This window comes from Dendrobates tinctorius, unplaced genomic scaffold, assembly GCF_039654945.1.
Source record: "Dendrobates tinctorius isolate UK_male_01 unplaced genomic scaffold, ASM3965494v1 ptg000087l, whole genome shotgun sequence".
Classification (NCBI taxonomy): domain Eukaryota; kingdom Metazoa; phylum Chordata; class Amphibia; order Anura; family Dendrobatidae; genus Dendrobates; species Dendrobates tinctorius.
The window spans coordinates 8105940-8119214 of NW_027361755.1; the positions used below are offsets into that span (position 1 = coordinate 8105940).

The window sequence follows — 13275 nt, forward strand, 5'->3', positions numbered from 1 at the left end:
CCCGGTGTCCTTTTACAAAATCCGGCAATTCATTTTGAGATACAGTAAAATCACACGGACATGTTTAATAAAGAAACAAAAGAATAGATATATACACATAGAATACATATATGTATTGTAGGGATTCGCTCTGGTAGGTAATGGCAGGGCTGCAGTAACGAGGCAACACACAGGCTTAAAGTCCAATTTCAGTGGTTTAATGTCACTTTGCAAACAGCAGATTAACAGAAAATAAGGGAAAAACATAAATATACTCCAGCTTGGAGAACCACTGGTCCGAGACTCACTCCTTGCACCGGACGGGCTTAACTAAGCGGCTGCCAGGTCCGCGACATCCAGCAGGTGCCATTCCCAGGGTTGTTGAGAGTCTTGCTGCTATAGACCTGCAGCATGGGGATCCTGTAAACAAGTTCAGGCTAAGTCCAGCCAAGTTCCTGTAACTCCCAGACACACTCACCATGTGCCAAACACCAATCTCCATTACATAGCCCATAACCCCTGCTACAAGTGAGGTAAACATCACATGGGCTGATCACGTGACCATGACATCATCGCAGGTCCTGTCTTTAGGGAAAAACAAGGCCAAAAATTAACCTGCTGGGAGAAATGTATCTCCCATCCAGTAAAACACCCTTTACCGTACCACAGTATATATATATACTGTATATACATGTCACTGAGACACATATATATCTATCTGACCACCATCTACTCACTTTCTCATCCCTGTCCTCCTCTCCTGGCACCCATGTCCAGCAACATGTGCACCCCCGCAGAAACCTTGCACACCTGACTCCCACGCGCTCTCTGACTCTATTTTACTACTGGCATCCATATCCTCACTCCAAGATACAGACAGTGCCACTGCTTTCTACAATGTCACTCTCGCATCAGCTATTGACACGGTCGCCCCTCTCGTTCATGGCAGAATGCGACAACCCTGGCACAATAACACCACTAAAAAGCTTCAGCAAGTGTCCAGGGCTGCAGAGCGGCATTGGAAGAAAACAAATTCGCAAGATGACTTCACTGCATTCAAACAGGCAACAATCGCTTTCAAATCTGTCCTCAGTCACCTCTGCTGAACAGGCCTACTTCACAACTCTCGTATCTTCCCCATCCTACAATCCCAAACAGTTATTCAAAACTTTCAACTCCCTCCTCTGCCCACCACTGCCCCCTCCAACCTCCTTCATCTCTGCTGAGGACTTTGCCACACACTTTAAAAATAAGATCGACCAAACAAGGCAAATCTTCATTGTTCAACCACCACAATCCCTTTGTATACCAGACCAATGCAAAAACCCCATAACCTCCCTCTCCAACATCACTGAAGGGGAGCTTAATCGCCTCTTCTCCAAATCGCACCTCACAACCTGTGCACTTGACCCCATCCCATCCCACCTCCTCCCCAACCTCACCACCACACTAATCCCATCCCTAACCCACCTCTTCAACCTATCGCTAACATCTGGTACCTTCCCTTCTGCTTTTAAACATGCCACAATCACACCTATCCTTAAAAAGCCAACCCTCGACCCAACTGCTGTGTCCAGCTTTTGCCCAATATCACTGCTCCCATTCGCTTCCACACTCCTGGAGCTGCACATCCACGCAGAACTTTCCTCCCTCCTCTCATCTAACTTGCTCTTTGACAATCTACAATCTGGTTTCCGCCCCCATCACTCCACTGAGACAGCCCTGACCAAAATTACTAACGACCTACTTACAGCCAAAGCAAACGGACTATACTCTATACTCCTGCTTCTAGACCTGTCTTCTGCATTCGACACAGTTGACCACTGCCTCCTACTACAGATCCTCTCCTCCTTTGGTATCAAAGACCTCGCCCCATCCTGGATCTCCTCATACCTTTCAAACCGCACATCCAGTGTCTCCCACTCCCACACTACCTCCTCACCCCACCCTCTCTCTGTTGGAGTCCCCCAAGGCTCTGTTCTAGGACCTCTACTCTTCACAATTTATACCCTTGGCCTGGGACAACTCATACAGTCCCATGGATTCCAGTACCACCTTTATGCTGATGACACTCAGATCTACCTCTCTGGCCCAGACATCACCTCTCTGCTGCCCAGAATCCCGGAGTGTCTATCAGTTTATCTCTGTGCAGCTTCCCTGGCTGTCCGGAGATGAACTAATGAGCATGGGAAAGTTTCTGCATTTTTCCCATGCTCATCAGTTCACCTCAGGTCAGCCAAGGACATCAGTGAAGCTGTGCGGAGTCCCCTGACTGACCTGAGGTGAACTGATGAGCGTGGGAAAAAATGCAGAAACTTTCCCACGCTCATTAGTTCATCTCCGGGCAGCCGGGGAGGTTGCTCAGAATGTCACGGATGTCACATGGACGTTCAGATGTGAGAAAATCGCATCCTCGCATTCCAATCGGCTGACAGATGGATCACTGCTCATGAAACATTTGTGCGATTGTGGTCCATCAAAGTCGGACTGATTTTTTACACGTTGTTTCTGACTCAAGCCTTAGACCCCTTACGGTATGATGTTAAAAACAGAATTATTTTTTTTTGGACCAATGATCAGGCCTCTATAACACACTAGATGCTACAAACTATTTTTAAAGTCAGGTCCCTTACTGTATGATGCTAACAAAAGAAGACTTTGTTTGTAGCCTTTGGATCAGGTCTGTACAGCTTAATTTCAACCTAAACAAATGACAAAGTGTGATACGGCAGGTTGTCTAACTTTTTGTAACTGAAAAATTATAATTTTTTTTAACCCCTTTACGCCCAAGGGTGGTTTGCACGTTAATGACTGGGCCAATTTTTACAATTCTGACCACTGTCCATTTATGAGGTCATACCTCTGGAACGCTTCCATGGATCCCGGTGATTCTGACACTGTTTTCTTGTGACATATTTTACTTCATGTTAGTGGTAAAATTTAATTCATATAACTTGCATTTATTTGTGAAAAAAATGGAAATTTGGCAAAAATTTTGAACATTTCACAATTTTCCAACTTTGAATTTTTATGCCCTTAAATCACAGAGATATGGCTCACAAAAAACTTAATAAGTAACATTTCCCAAATGTTTACTTTACATCAGCACAATTCTGGAACCAAAATTTTTTTGCTAGGAAGTTATAAGGGTTAAAAGTTGACCAGCGATTTATCATTTTTAGAACACCATTTTATTTTTAGGGACCACATCACATTTGAAGTCACTTTGAGGGGTCTATATGATAGAAAATACCAAAAAGTGACACCATTCTAAAAACTTCACCCCTCAAGGTGCTCAAAACCACATTCAAGAAGTTTATTAACCCTTCAGGTGCTTCACAAGAATTTTTTGAATGTTTAAAAAATGAACATTTAACTTTTTTTCACAAAAAAAATTACTTCAGGTCCAATTTTTTTTATTTTACCAAGGGTAACAGGAGAAATTGGACTGCAAAATGTATTGTGCAATTTGTCCTGAGTACGCTGATACCTGATATGTAAGGGGAACCACTGTTTTGGCGCATGTCAGAGCTCGGAGGGAACGAGCGTCGTTTGACTTTTTCAACGCAAAATTGGCTGGAATTGAGATCGGGCGCCATGTCACGTTTGAAGACCTTTGATGTGCCTAAATAGTGGAAACCCCAAATGTGACCCCATTTTGGAACTAGACCCCCCCAAGGAACTTATCTAGATATGTGGTGAGAACTTTGAACCCCCATGGGCTTCACAGAAGTTTATAACGTACAGCCGTACAATTCAAAAATCATATTTTTTCCCAAAAAATTATCTTTTCATCCCCAATTTTTAATTTCCCAAGGAAAACAGGACCCCAAAAGTTATTGTGCAATTTGTCCTGAGTATGCTGATACCTCATATATGGGGGTAAACCACTGTTTGGGTGCATGGCAGAGCTTGGAAGGGAAGGAGCACTATTTGACTTTTTCAATGCAGAATTGACTGGAATTGATATCAGACGCCATATTGCATTTGGAGAGCCCCTGATGTGCCTGAACAGTGGAAACCCCCCACAACTGACCCCATTTTGAAAACTAGACCACCCCAAGGAACTTATCTCGATGTGTGGTGAGCACTTTGAACCCCCAAGTGCTTCACAGAAGTTTATAATGCCCAAGCGTGAAAATAAAAATAATCATATTTTTTCCTCAAACATGACCTTTTAGTCCCCAATTTTCCTATTTTCCCAAGGGTAACAGGAGAAATTGGACCATAAAAGTTGTTATACAATTTGTCCTGAGTACGCTCATACCTCATATGTGGGAGAAAACTACTGTATGGGCACACGTCGGGGCTCGTAAGGGAAGTAGTGACGTTTTGGAATGCAGACTTTGATAGAATGGTCTACGGGTGTCAAGTCGCATTTGGAGAGCCCCTGATGTGCCTTAACTGTGTAAACCCACCACAAGTGACCCCATTTTGGAAACTAGACCCCCCAAGGAACTTATCTAGATGTGTGGTGAGCACTTTAAACCTTTAAGTGCTTCACAGAAGTTTATAACGCCTGGGTGTGAAAATAAAAAAAATATATTTTTTTCACAAACATGATCTTTTAGTCCCATTTTTTTTATTTTCCCAAGTGTAAGAGGAGAAATTGGACCCCAAAAGTTGTTGTGCAATTTGTCCTGAGTAGGCTGATACCCCATATGTGGGGGTAAACCACTGTTTGGGCGCATGGCAGAGCTTGTAAGGGAAGGAGCACCGTTTGACTTTTTCAACGCAGAATTGGCTGGAATTGAGATCAGATGCCATATTGCATTTGGAGAGCCCCTGATGTGCCCAAACAGTGGAAACCCAGGTCCCAGGTCACATGGACGGAATAGTACATCCAATGTAGGAAAGGGGTCAATGTGCCTTATGTCTGCAGACAGGTTCATATCACCGCCACAAAATGACTATGTGGGATTCAGCAGGCTGTTTCACATTCAGCAACTGAAAAAAATATAACTTTTTTTAATGTGCCTTAGGTCTGCAGACAGTTTTATTTCACCACAGCACTAAATGACAAGGTGGGATACAGCATGCTGTTTAATAATTTTTCACTAGCTACATGAGAATTATTAATAATAATAATAATCTTTATTTATATAGCGCCAACATATTCCGCAGCGCTTTACAGTTTGAAACATAACAGTCATAAGTAACAACGTTAACAATAATACAATAATTAAAGCAAAATAAATGACCCTGCTCGTTAGAGCTTACAATCTACAATGAAGTGGGGAAGATACAAAGTAAAGGTGTGTATTTACAATGATGATCCAGCCATCTTGAGGGAGTGGGGGATAGATAGAGATAGTGAATGGGCTGCACACACACACTTACACATAAAATGACTTTGATTAGGGAACACGATAGGCTACTCTGAACAAATGTGTTTTGAGGGAGCACCTAAAACTGTGCAAGTTATGGCTGGTCCTAATCTCTTAGAGTAGAGCATTCCAGAGGATTGGCACAACGTGGGAGTAGTCTTGGAGTCGAGAGTGGGAGGTACGGATTAATGCAGAGGTTAGTCGAAAGTCGTTTGCAGAGCGCAGCAATCGGCTAGGCCGATAAACAGAAATGAGGGAGGAGATGTAAGTGGGTGCCGCTCTGTAGAGAGCTTTGTGGGTGATAACAAGTACTTTGAATTGGATCCTATAATGAATGGGCAGCCAGTGTAACGACTGGCAAACAGCGGACACGTCCGAGTACTGATTAACCAGATGGACGACCCTGGCTGCTGCATTAAGGATGGACTGGAGAGGGGAAAGTCGAGTGAGGGGGAGGCCAATTAATACAGTGTTACAGTAGTCCAGGCAGGAGTGGATCAGGGCAACAGTGAGGGTTTTTGTTGTTTCCATGGTGAAAAAAGGGTGGATTCTAGAGATGTTATTTAGGTGTAAGCGTCAAAAACAGGCAAGAGATTGTATATGGGAGGCGAAGGAGAGATTGGTGTCAAACATAACATCCAGACCGTGTGCTTCCTGCTGGGGTGTTATTATGGTGCCACCTACGGAGAGGGAAATGTCAGATTTAGGGAGGATAGTAGATGGCGGGAGCAAAAGAAGTCCAGTTTTGGAAAAGTTGAGTTTCAGATAGAGAGCGGACATGATGTTGGAGACTGCAGACAGACTGTCACTGGCGTTCTGTAGTACAGTGGGGGATGACGTGTATAGTTGTGTGTCATCAGCGTAAAGATGGTACTGAAAGTCAAATCTTCTGATGGTCTGTCCAATTGGGGCCGTGTAGAGTGAGAAGAGAAGGGGGCCAAGGACTGAGCCCTGAAGGTACCACAACAGTGAGAGGAAGAGGCGATGAAGTGGAGCCAGCAACAAAACACTGAAGAAGCGGTCAGAAAGTTGGGAAGAGAACCAGGAGAGAACAGTGTCCTTAATGCCTAGTGGCTGGAGCCTAGAGAGTAGGAGATGGTGGTCAACAGTGTCGAAAGCTGCAGAAAGGTCAAGAACAATGAGCAGAGTGGTCATCGTTACATTTTTGCTGTCAGAAGGTCATTGGTCACTTTGATGAGTGCAGTTTTTGTCGAATGTAGGGGGCGTAAGCCGGACTGTGAAGGGTCTATGAGGGAGTGAATGGAAAGGTAACGGGTAAAGCGGGAGTAGACTAGGCACGCCAAGAGTTTAGAGGTGAAGAGGAGATTGGAGACTGGTCTGTAGTTGTTTGTGCAGGATGGGTCGAGACCGGGTTTCTTTAATAATGGAGTAAAAATAGAGTGTTTGAAAGAGGAGGGGAAAATGCCTGAGGAGAGGGAGAGATTAAAGATTGTAGTTAGGTGAGTTGTGACAACTGGAAAGAGAGACTGGACTAGACGAGAGGGAATAGGGTCAGTAGTGCATGTAGTTAGAGGAGAAGAAGAGAGGAGCCTGGAGACTTCTTCTTCTGTGATGGGATCAAATGTGGAGAGTGAGCCAGGGGAAATGCAGGGAGGGATGGGAGCCACAGTACCTGGTGGCTGGGAGCAGATTTCCTGACGGATATTATCTTATTAGGATATTAGGTCACCAGCACAAATGTCTGTAATAGGGGCTTGTGCTTTCGGCCTGAGGAGAAATGGTCAAGGAAGGGATTGGGGGAGCCTGGGGGCCGGTATATGACCGCTACTCTGAGGGAGACGGAACGGAAGAGCCTGATGGTGTGGACCTCAAAAGAAGGGAATGAGAATGATGGAACTAGTATAGTATATCTTGACTTCAGCAAAGCATTTGACAAAGTCTCTCATACAATCCTTATTGAAAAAATGACTAAGTATGGAATGGACAAGGCAACTGTTAGGTGGATTCATAACTGGCTTAGTGATCGGACCCAAAGAGTGGTCATAAATGGCTGCACATCCAGTTGGAAGAACGTCTCAAGTTGGGTACCACAGGGCTCTGTCCTGGGCCCTGTATTGTTCAACATCTTTATCAATGATTTAGATGAAGGAATTGAGGGTAAACTGATTAAATTTGCTGATGACACAAAGCTAGGAGGGATAGCTAATACTAGAGAAGAGAGAGAGAGGATTCAAAAAGATTTAAATAAACTGGAGAAGTGGGCAGCAACTAACAGAATGGTTTTTAACAGGGAGAAATGCAAAGTACTACATCTGGGCAATAAAAATGAAAAAAGCATATATAGAATGGGAGGAATAGGGCTAAGTGACAGCACATGTGAAAAAGACTTGGGTATACTAATAGATCACAGACTGAATATGAGTCAACAGTGTGATGCAGCAGCAAAAAAGGCAAATGCAATTCTAGGATGTATTAACAGAAGCATACAGTCTAGATCACGTGAAGTCATTATTTCCCTCTACTCCTCTTTGGTCAGACCTCATCTGGAATATTGTGTCCAGTTTTGGGCACCACATTTTAAAAAAGACATCAACAAACTGGAGCAAGTTCAGAAAAGAGCGACCAGAATGGTGACCGGTCTGCAAACCCTGTCTTATGAGGAAAGGTTGCAGGATTTGGGAATGTTTAGTTTGCAAAAGAGAAGACTGAGAGGAGACTTAATAGCTGTCTACAAATATCTAAAGGGCTGTCACATTGTAGAAGGATCAACTTTATTCTCATTTGCACAAGGAAAGACTAGAAGCAATGGGATGAAACTGAATGGGAGGAGACACAGATTAGATATTAGAAAAAAATTTTTGACAGTTAGAGTGATCAATGAGTGGAACAGGCTGCCACGAGAAGTGGTGAGTTCTCCTTCAATGGAAGTCTTCAAACAGAGGCTGGACAGACATCTGACTGGGATGATTTAGCGAATCCTGCTTTGAGCAGGGGGTTGGACCAGATGGCCCAGGAGGTCCCTTCCAACTCTACGATTCTATGATTCTATGATTCTAACTGGGGGGATGCCCAGGAAAGTGCATTGAGGGGACAAGAATATACCGAGTCCACCACCATGTCGTTTGCGGGTCTCGGGGAATAGGAGAATTATGGAAAATAATTATGGGAATTATGGGAAATGGCAACAGGGGAATTAGAATGCTATACTCGTGCATGGATCACAATAGAAGCAGTGCACAATACATGCCCTGCTGGATTTGTTTGTGCACCTCAGTATGGCCAATAAAGAAAAAAAGTGCTGGAAGGTAAATTTAACATCCACACTGGACACTACCTACCTACTAGTTAAATGTGGGATACAGCAAGCTTTTTCACATTTAGCTACTGAAAAAATATTATTTTGAACTAGATGGTGGCCCGATTCTAATGCATCGGGTATTCTAGAATATGTATGTAGTTTATTTATGAAGTTTTAATAATAATGCAATAATGCACCCCCCAATCCTGATATGCATGGTCCTCTCACCCCCCAATCCTGATATGCATGGTACCCCTCACCCCCTAATCCTGATATGCATTGTCCCCTCACCCCCTAATCCTGATATGCATGGTCCCCTCACCCCCCAATCCTGGAATGCATGGTCCTCTCACCCTCCAATCCTGGTATGCATGGTCCTCTCACCCCTCTTTCCTGGTAAGCATGGTCCCCTCACCCCCCATTCCTGGTATGCATGGTTCCCCTCACCCCCCTTTCCTGGTATGCATGGTCCCGTCACCCCCCTTTCGTGGTATGCATGGTCCCCTCATGCTCCAATCCTGATATGTATGGTCCCCTCACCCCCAATCCTGATATGCATGGTCCCCCTCACCCCCCTCTCCTGATATGCGTGGTCTCTGTTAAAAAAAAAAATAGTTATATACTCACCTTCCGACAGCCTCTGATCTTCTTTCCACGTGCCTGGCCTCGCGGTCCCAGTAATGCATTGCGCGAAACACCGTTGATGACGTCGCACTCTCACGAGAGTGAAGTCATCTCCGGTCTAAGGCGCAAGGCATTACTGGGACCACGAGGCTGGGCACGTGGAAAGAAGATCGGAGGCCGTCGGAAGGTGAGAATAACATTTTTTTAACTTTAATTCTCTTTTTTACAGATCAAGGCCTGCCGCCCCATTGAGCGCTGCGCCCGACTAGGCCCGCCGGCCGCAGGTTACCGTTACAAACAGCTGCGATCAGGGGGGGGTCTGTATGTGGGGGAGACAGGGCAAAAGCTTAGAGCAAGGATGAATTCTCATCGCCATACAATAAGAGAAAAAAGAATGGATCTGCCTGTGGCAAAACATTTTTGTATGCCTGATCATAACACCATGGATATGAAATTACTGGTATTGAAAAGTAACTTCACATCTCAGAGAGAGAGAAGAGGCTGGGAGTACAAGCTCATGATGACCTTTGACACTCTCAATGCTGGAATGAACGTGTCGCATGGATTTACGTCTTTTTACATCAATTAAGGAATTTGCTCCTAAGACCTTGTGGGGGCATCACAACACATTAGGAGACTCCAATCAGAGGGCAATAAAACATCCAGACTCCTTATCAATGAACTGGTCCAATATTTATGTTTTTCCCCTCTTCCATAATGATAGCTCTGCTTCACGCCACTTATCTTATCTATTGCATTTTTTCTGTGCTGTGTTGCGCATAAATATGTGACTCTTCAGATTTTGTATTAGTCAATGCCTGATAAAGAGAGCTGAGTAGTCTCGAAAGCTTGCAATGTGTTACCATCTTTTCAGTTAGCCATTAAAAGGTATCAACCACTGAAGACTCTCAATTCTGAATATTTTTCCATATACAGCCTAGATACCCAACGTTTCGATCCTACCGTTTCATGAATCTTGCATAGTATTCAACAAAAGTGTGCGGTGAATTATATTTCTTGTGCATTTATATAGATATGGTAGCTCTTGAATGAATGTTGCTATTGCATATGATCATAAATACAAGTGAATATCATTCCACATGACTAATAGATCTGAACTAGATTATAGGAAAAAACAATTCAGTATTTTCTGTAGGTTACTGAAGAACATTAGGCCTCATACAGCCGTCCATTTATTACATACGTGTTCTATCAATGGTTTTCAGAGATAGAACAAGTACCCATTATAATCTATGGAGCTGTTCACATGTTTGCATTTTTCGTGGACAGCGCATCCGAAAAAAAATCCATGAAGTGTCTGGTTTTGATCCACATCACAGGTCAAAATTACCTGTAGCACCGTAAAAATCATGGAGAGCACAAATGAATATATTAGATCTTAGGCCACGTTCACATGGTCAGTAGTTGGACAGTATTTTACATCAGTATTTGTAAGCCAAAACCAGGAGTGGGTGATAAATACAGAAGTGGTGGACTTGTTTCTATTTTAGTTTTCCTTTGATTGTTCTTCACCTGGCTTTGGCTTCAAAAGTCTGATACAAAATACTGACCAAATACTGAGCGTGAGAATGTGTCCTTAGATGAACCCTCAGGATAAATGTCATAACTGAACTAAAGAGAAACACAACATAAGAAAAAAGCTCCAGCACTTTAAATGACACCAACAAGTGAAATTCCACGATATTATACACTGAATATGAGCAGTACTTGCTCTCGCTCCTTTTGTTCCATGTTGCCCAGTGAATTTTAAACAATCTTTTCTGACTCATCCTACCATATTGCTATGTTCGAATGCCAAGCTTTCCCTTGCTAAGAAGAAATGATCTTTCTTTTAAAGGTACAATTGGTGAAGACCATACTGAAAATAGAAAAAAGTTATAAACTATCAATGTATCTTGTTAAAACCCTGGGAATTCTTTGCCTGACCTGCTAAATTCTACATATAATCGCACATCTGGACCTTAATGCTTATAAGATATCGCTGCGCTCTGCAAACGACTTTCGACTAACCTCTGCACTAATCCGTACCTCCCACTCCCGACTCCAAGACTTCTCCCATGCTGCTCCTATCCTCTGGAATGCTCTACCCCAAGAAATCAGGACTATCCACAATTTGCATAGTTTTAGGCGCTCCCTCAAAACACACCTGTTCAGAGCGGCCTATCACATTCACTAATCAAAGTCATTCTCTGTGTAAGTGTGCGTGCGTAGCCCATTCACTATCTCCATCCATCCTTCACTCCTGCAAGATGGCTGGACCTTCATTGTAAATACACCATTGTAAATACACACCTGTACTCTGTATCTCCCTCACCTCATTGTAGATTGTACGCTCTCACGAGCAGGGTCGTCTTATTTCGTCTTATTTTGCTTTAATTATTGTATTGTTAGCGTTGTTACTTATGACTTGTGTTTTGAAACTGTTAAACTGTAAAGCGCTGCGGAATATGTTGGCGCTATATAAATAAAGATTATTATTATTATTTTTATGGTTTGAATTAGCAAGGCATCCAAAAAGTGCTGCATACACAAATTTGTAAATATTATATGTCTTATAGTAGTGTTCATGCCTCACGGGAGACATTTATTTCAATGATATTGAGTCTCATATCAGTACACTCTAATAATACATAATACATGAAAAGCAACCAAACTCTCCTTGTTCTAATAATAATAGTAATAGTCATGAATACTTACAGACTGCGGCCTCCCCTTCTAAACGGCACGGAGGATTGCACTGAAATGTGTAGTCTCTGCAAGCTCTTCCCATCTAGGTCTGCAAAACAAGGAGATGCCTTTCATAATGGAGAAAGAATGAAGCACATTAGTAGCAGATGAGGGAATTCAAAGGCGGTCACTAGAGGTCTCCAAGGTTTTCAAGCTTCAGTTGGTAAATTTGAGGACAGCAGAATTTGGTGGAGCCAAAAAGAAAACATTGTTTAACTCTTTAGATTACCCCTTTCAAGGCAGCACTCCAGCTTTTTTTATTTTTCAATGCTGGAGTGGTGGTTCTACTGTAAGATCCCTACACCTAATATTACACTTACCCTACAGCATCTTCACCTTTTATCAGCGGCATGCTGGTCCCATGGCGCCTTTTTGTACCCGCAATTTCTGACTGGCTCGAAGTCAGAAGATACATCACAAAAGCTCAATGCACGTCTATGAGAGCCAGAACGAGGGTCTTACAAACTTGTATTACTTGTTTTGAGTTGTGACCTCTGAAACACTGGAGCTGCCAGCAGGTCACAAACTGGTGGGGACCGACAGGAGCGGCAATGATAAAAGGTGAAGACGCTGGCAGGTTAATATTGGAGGGAGGGTGTGGGACTGGGGATGGGCGAACCTTTCAAGGTTTGGTTCGGTTCAGTTTGCGGAATGTTCTGATGTTTGCAGAACATGTTCATCGAACAGTTCAACGAACATACCCAAACCCCATTAAATTCAATGGGAGGCCAAGCAAAACGTATACACAACACCTTAAGCGGCGACAAAAAAGCTTCCCAAATAGCTAAAATTTGCTAATGGCACAACAGCAGTCAGCCATATGCCATACATGAGGTATTAGGGTCTGGGGCAGCATTTAGTGCTTTGAAGCTTCATTTAAGACCTGGTGGTTAAGGGAGTGGTGTAAGCCTTCTTTGCTGGGCTCCCTGATACCTCATACAAAATCTCATATTCCTTTTTTTTTTCTCAGTCACATTCAGGTTGCACAAACATCGGTTCCATAGAGTACTATTGATAGAAAAATGTAAGGAAAGTAACACAGGTAGTTTACTGATCAATTGACCCACAGCAATAGAGCAATTTATAATAGCATAGAAGCAGTCAGCCATGGGCCATGCATCAGGTATTTGGAGCTATGAATGGAGGTTTAAATAAAGACCTGTTGGTTAAGGGAGCCATGTAAGCCTTCTTTGTTGGTAGCCCTGATACCTCATGCAACATTTTTTTTCCAGCCACACTCAGATGGCACAAATATTAGTTTCATAGAGTACTGTTGGTAGACAATGTAAGAATAGTAGCTCAGGTAGTTGAGTAAAAGTAAGTACTGGCTTATTTGAC

The 13275-nt window shown here is 43.2% G+C and overlaps 1 protein-coding gene across 5 annotated transcripts in view; it reads right to left on the reverse strand.

The window, feature by feature from the left end:
* Positions 1 to 13275, reverse strand: part of TIAM2 (TIAM Rac1 associated GEF 2) — a 769295-nt gene that overhangs the window by 551538 nt on the left and 204482 nt on the right. For all 5 annotated transcript variants that reach the window (XM_073585716.1, XM_073585715.1, XM_073585720.1 and 2 more), the window contains one exon: positions 11908 to 11986. The gene's annotated coding sequence lies outside the window, so the exon portion shown is untranslated. The remainder of the gene's footprint in view (positions 1 to 11907; positions 11987 to 13275) is intronic.